The sequence below is a fragment of the Triticum urartu genome, chromosome 5A (genome assembly GCF_056163025.1).
Source record: "Triticum urartu cultivar PI428250 chromosome 5A, HENAU_Tu73, whole genome shotgun sequence".
Lineage (NCBI taxonomy): Eukaryota > Viridiplantae > Streptophyta > Magnoliopsida > Poales > Poaceae > Triticum > Triticum urartu.
The window spans coordinates 325778110-325784322 of NC_141877.1; the positions used below are offsets into that span (position 1 = coordinate 325778110).

The 6213-nt window shown below is 54.2% G+C and overlaps 1 pseudogene; it reads left to right on the forward strand.

The window, feature by feature from the left end:
* Positions 1-653: 653 nt before the first annotated feature.
* On the forward strand, positions 654-3339 carry LOC147971252 (cation/H(+) antiporter 15 pseudogene; annotated as a pseudogene).
* Positions 3340-6213: the final 2874 nt, after the last annotated feature.

Here is a 6213-nt window from a genome sequence, read left to right on the forward strand (position 1 = left end):
ACTGAAGCTGATGGAGAGTGGTGCAATTAGAGGGCTTCGTAGGATCTTTTCATCATTTTATTTGAAATATTTGCTTCATTTGGATAATATGTTGTGTTCTAATTTGAATTTGAGAATTTGAAAACAATGAGTTTGAAATGTCGGTGAAACATTTATGTCATAAAGGTCGAGATTTGAATTAAGATATTGTGGCATCTGGTTGCATTTTCCAACTGAAATGGAAAATTGAGATATTTGCGAGTACCGGTGGTTTCATTATGGGGCAGCTCGAGCAATTTTTTCAGTTGTGTATCCCTTGCTAATTGATTCTGACAATGTAGTTGGTATGGGGTTTATGTCTGCGAAAGGAAGTGATCAATAGGGAAGGAAAACTTTTTGCCCTCTCAATACTTGGATTATGCAGGAATCAAGTTTTTATGATGGGCAGGCTAGAGTTGGTCCTAGTAGCTTTGGTGAAAAAATGTGAAGCTAGCGTTGTGTTTTTGGCAAACGGGAAGGAATTGTTTGAATTTGGAAGGCAGGAGAAGAGTTCAATCTCTTCCTCTACTCTCCCTCCCGTCCACACGGCTAAGAATAGGTCTCACCCTGCTCGAGCTCAGCCAAACAAGAAGAGGACCATCATCCATGCATGCATGACGTAGTGTCATCCTCACCACCACTCCATTGCATTTGCATGCGTTGCTAGCCCGGAGCTCGTCGAGCCACGATGGACACGGACGCCGCCGTGAACGTGACGGCGGCCGCGGCCAAGGCAGCGGCCGATGCCACGGCGACGGTGAAGCCCGTGGCGGCGGCGTGCTATGACAACAACCTGGTGAACTCGCAGGGCATGTTCCTGGGGGACCAGCCGCTGCGCTTCGCCCTCCCGCTCCTCCTCATCCAGGTCTCCCTCATCCTCCTGCTCTCCGCCGCCGCCCACCACGTGCTCCGCCGCCTCGGCCAGTCCCGCTTCGTCACCCACATGCTCGTCGGCATCCTCCTCGGCCCCTCCGTGCTCGGCCGCAACCACGAGCTCCGCGGCGCCCTCTTCTCCGAGCGCGGCACCTACATCCTCGAGAGCGTCTCGCTCGTCGCGCTCATCCTCTTCTTGTTTTCCATGGGCGTCAAGACGGACATGAGCCTGCTCCGCCACCCCAGCGGCCGCGCCGTCGCCGTTGGCCTCGCTGGCTCCGTCGTCCCGCTCGCCATCACGCTCCCGGTGTTCCACATGCTACAGCCCACCCTCCCCGCCGACCTTCGCGGCTCGTCGCTCATCACCGAGATCGCCGTGCGCCTCTCGCTCTCCTCCTTCCCCGTCATCGCCGACGCGCTCGCCGAGCTCGACCTCCTCAACTCCGAGCTCGGTCGCATCGCGCTCACCGCGTCCCTCATCACCGACGTCACCTCCTGGTTCCTCCGAGCCTGCTTCGCCGCGGCGTTCCTCGTCACGGAGGCCAAGTCGCCCGCATTCACTACCAAGATCCTCGCCTCCTTCGTCGGCTTCGTCTTCTTCGTCGCCTTCGTGGCACGCCCCGCCGGACGCTACATCGCCTACAAGCGCACGCCGGCGGGTGACCTCCTATCGGAGGGTTCCTTCGTCGTCGTGGTGATCGCGGCGCTCCTGTCGGCGCTGGTGACGGATGTGATCGGGTTCAAGTACATGATCGGGCCGATGATGCTGGGGCTCGCGATCCCCGGTGGCATGCCGATCGGCGCCACCATGACGGAGCGGCTCGACTCCTTCTTCATCGCGCTCTTCCTCCCCGTGTATATGGCGCTCGCCGGCTACCGCACAGACTTCTCAGAGCTGGGCGGCCACGAGGAGAAATGGTGCGCGCTGGAGCTGTTCGTGGCCCTATGCGTCGCCGGAAAGATGGTGGGCTGCATAGCCGCGGGGCTCTTCTTCGCCATGCCGATCGGAGAGGCCACGGCTCTGGCGCTCATGCTCAACATCCGGGGCATCGTGGAGGTGGCCGCCATCAACAACTGGGGAGACACAATGAAGGCCACTGCCGAGCATTACTCGACGCTGACCTTGTCCATGGTGCTCATCACGGCAGCGGCCACGCCGCTCATCAAGATCCTCTACGACCCGACAGGGAGGTTCGCGAGGGCCAAGCGGCGGACCATGGAGGGCGCTCGGCCCAACGCGGAGCTCCGTGTGATGGCCTGCCTCTACACGGAGGACCACGCCGCGCCGCTCATCGACCTCCTCGAGGCCTCCGGCGCGAACCACGACTTCCCCGTCTCCCTCATCGTGCTCCACCTCACCGAGCTCGTCGGCCGCGCAGCCTCCGTGCTCAAGCCGCACAAGAAGTCGTCCACGTCCACCGCATCATCGCCGTCGGACCGCATCGTGAACGCGTTCCGCCACTTCGAGCAGCAGGCGGCGCCGGGGGCGGTGACGGTGAGCCCCTACGTCGCCCAGTCTCCCTACAGCTCCATGCACCATGACGTGTGCTCGCTAGCGCACAGCCGGAAGGCCAACCTCATCCTCCTCCCGTTCCACAAGTCCTCGGACGGGGCGCGCAGCACGGCCAACTCCGCCGTCCGCTCCGCCAACCGCGCCGTGCTCCAGTACGCGCCCTGCTCCGTCGCCATCCTCGTGGACCACGGCCTTGCGTCCGGGTCTGCGTGCGCCACGGCGTCCAACAGGAACCTGCTCCAGAGGGTGGCCCTCTACTTCCTGGGGGGACCCGACGACCGGGAGGCGCTGGCGTACGCGGCGAGGATGCCGGAGAGCGGGGGGACGTCGGTGACGGTGGTGCGGATCAAGCTGCGGAACTGGGTTGGGATGGGCGGGCACGACGAGGTGAGGGACGAGGAGGTGCTCCAGGAATTCTGGCAAAGGTACAGGGAAGACGAGAGGGTGGTGTACGTGGAGAAGACGGTGGAGGACGGGGAGGGGACGGCGTCGGTGGTGAGGTCCATGAGCGACAAGTTCGACCTGGTCATCGTCGGACGGAGAGGGGAGGACAGGGACGTCGAGGGGTCGGCGCTCACAAGCGGCCTCTCGGAGTGGAGCGAGTGCCCGGAGCTGGGCGTGCTCGGTGACATGCTCGCCACCGCGGAGTTCGCGTCCAAAGTGTCCATCCTCGTCATCCAGCAGCAGGCCGGGATTACCACCGGCGGCGATGCCGACTATCAATGATAGGGACTGATTCGACTTTGGTTCGTCGTTAGTACATTGTTTCTTTCTCGTTGAATATATGTATGTATATTCTAGTGAAAGCAAGGTAATTTTGTTCACTTGTAGTAGCACATATAGAGCAACTTATTGTTACTTTCCCTGTGCAACTTGTTGTAACAAAACTGTAAGAGGAAGATGATAGAATGATAGATGCATTTTTTGTTCTTCATGTCCCGCAAAATTCGCTTCCGGTTTGTTGCACCTTGCTATATTTTGCAATATGGTAAGTCAATTTTGTGGGAGGAGAAACGGTTCGAGGAGGAGGAAGGCTGGAGATAGAAGAAAGAAAATCGACTGTTCAATTTTTAATCTAATGGTCTAGAAAATCAACTTACCCAAAATATATTTTTGGACGACTGACATATAGCCGGTCCCATATTTTGTGGGACTTTGACCCACGGCAAAAGAAATAAAAGGTCAGATGAAAACAAATATCACTTTCTTTTACTTGGGAAAACTATACCAACAACTTTTTTTGGATAAAGACTATACCAACAATCATATGGAGGTGATTAATCCTCGGTCTTTTTTCTTTGGACTCTATGCGTTAGGTATCGAAAAATGTTTCAGTTTCAGTCATTTTTCTCAGGAACCATCAGATCTTTCTCAAACGGCCCAAAACAGATCATTGTTCATATTCAACCTCCCTCTCTCTTTTTCCTCACGCGCCTCCAGCCTATCCCGCCCCAACCGTCGGCCTCCACCACCCGCGCACTGCCTGGCCGCCCCCCCCCCCCCCCTCAACCTCCCCCACCGTCATTGCTGGAACCCGGCGACCCCCCCCCCCCCCCGATTAAGTTTCTTCCTCGCCTCCACCTAGGATACCGCAGCTCAATGCCGCTCGCCAACGCTCATCACTGCAACACCTCACGTCGTCCCCGCCTTGGTCTCGTGCATAGCAGAAATTAACTGACGACAAGAAAAAAGTCAGGCACATGCTCGCCACAGCGGAGTTCGTGTCCAAAGTGTCCATCCTCCTCATCCAGCAGCAGGCCGGGCTTACCACCGGCAGCGAAGCCTGAAGGAAATATGCCCTAGAGGCAATAATAAAGTTATTATTTATTTCCTTATATCATGATAAATGTTTATTATTCATGCTAGAATTGTATTAACCGGAAACATAATACATGTGTGAATACATAGACAAACAGAGTGTCACTAGTATGCCTCTACTTGACTAGCTCGTTGATCAAAGATGTTAAGTTTCCTAACCATAGACATGAGTTGTCATTTGATTAATGGGATCACATCATTAGGAGAATGATGTGATTGACTTGATCCATTTTGTTAGCTTAGCACTTGATCGTTTAGTTTGTTGCTATTGCTTTCTTCATGACTTATACATGTTCCTATAACTATGAGATTATGCAACTCCCGTTTACCGGAGGAACACTTTGTGTGCCACAAAACGTCACAACGTAACTGGATGATTATAAAGGTGCTCTACAGGTGTCTCCGAAGGTACTTGTTGGGTTGGCGTATTTCGAGATTAGGATTTGTCACTCCGATTGTCAGAGAGGTATCTCTGGGGCCACTCGGTAATGCACATCACTATAAGCCTTGCAAGCATTGCAACTAATGAGTTAGTTGCGGGATGACGTATTACGGAACGAGTAAAGAGACTTGCCGGTAACGAGATTGAACTAGGTATTGAGATACCGACGATCGAATCTCGGGCAAGTAACATACCGATGACAAAGGAAACAACGTATGTTGTTATGCGGTCTGACCGATAAAGATCTTCGTAGAATATGTAGGAGCCAATATGGGCATCCAGGTCCCGCTATTGGTTATTGACCAGAGAGGTGTCTCGGTCATGTCTACATAGTTCTCGAACCTGTAGGGTCCGCACGCTTAATGTTCGTTGACGATATAGTACTATGAGTTATGTATGTTGATGACCGAATGTTGTTCGGAGTTTTGGATGAGATCACGGATATGACGAGGAACTCTGGAGTGGTCCAAAAGTAAAGATTGATATGTGGATAGTAGTGTTTGATCTCCGGAAGGGTTCCGGAATTCACCGGAAGGGCTTCCGGATGTTTCCCGAAATGTTTGGGCACGGGAACACTTTATCTGGGTCAAAGGGGAAAGCCAACGAGGTTTTTGGAAAGCGCAAAAGGAAGTTTTGCGGAGTCCAGAGGCCAGACGCCAGGGCCCCTGGCGTCTGGGTCCAGACGCCGGGAACCCTGGCGTCTGGCCCTGGAGTCCGAGAAGGACTCTTGCCTTTCGGGTGAAACCGACTTTGTGGAGACTTTTACTCCAAGTTTCGATCCCAAGGCTCAACATATAAATAGAGGGGCAGGGCTAGCACCCAAGACACATCAATAAACACCAAGCCGTGTGCCGGCAACCCCGTCCCCTCTAGTTTATCCTCCACCATAGTTTTCGTAGTGCTTAGGCGAAGCCCTGTGGAGATTGTTCTTCACCAACACCGTCACCACGCCGTCGTGCTGCCGGAACTCATCTACTACTTCGCCCCTCTTGCTGGATCGAGAAGGCGAGGACATCACCGAGCCGAACGTGTGCAGAACTCGGAGGTGCCGTGCTTTCGGTACTTGGATCGGTCGAATCGTGAAGATGTACGACTACATCAACCGCGTTGATATAACGCTTCCGCGAACGGTCTACGAGGGTATGTAGACAACACTCTCCCCTCTCGTTGCTATGCATCACTGTCGGTGTCAAAACCGGCGGATCTCGGGTAGGGGGTCCCGAACTGTGCGTCTAGGCCGGATGGTAACAGGAGGCAAGGGACACGAAGTTTTACCCAGGTTCGGGCCCTCTTGATGGAGGTAAAACCCTACGTCCTGCTTGATTAATATTGATGATATGGGTAGTACAAGAGTAGATCTACCACGAGATCGGAGAGGCTAAACCCTAGAAGCTAGCCTATGGTATGATTGTTGTTCTGTATGTTGTCCTACGGACTAAAACCCTACGGTTTATATAGACACCGGAGAGGGTTAGGGTTACACAAAGTCGGTTACAATGGTAGGAGATCTACATATCCGTATCGCCAAGCTTGCCTTCCACGCCAAGGA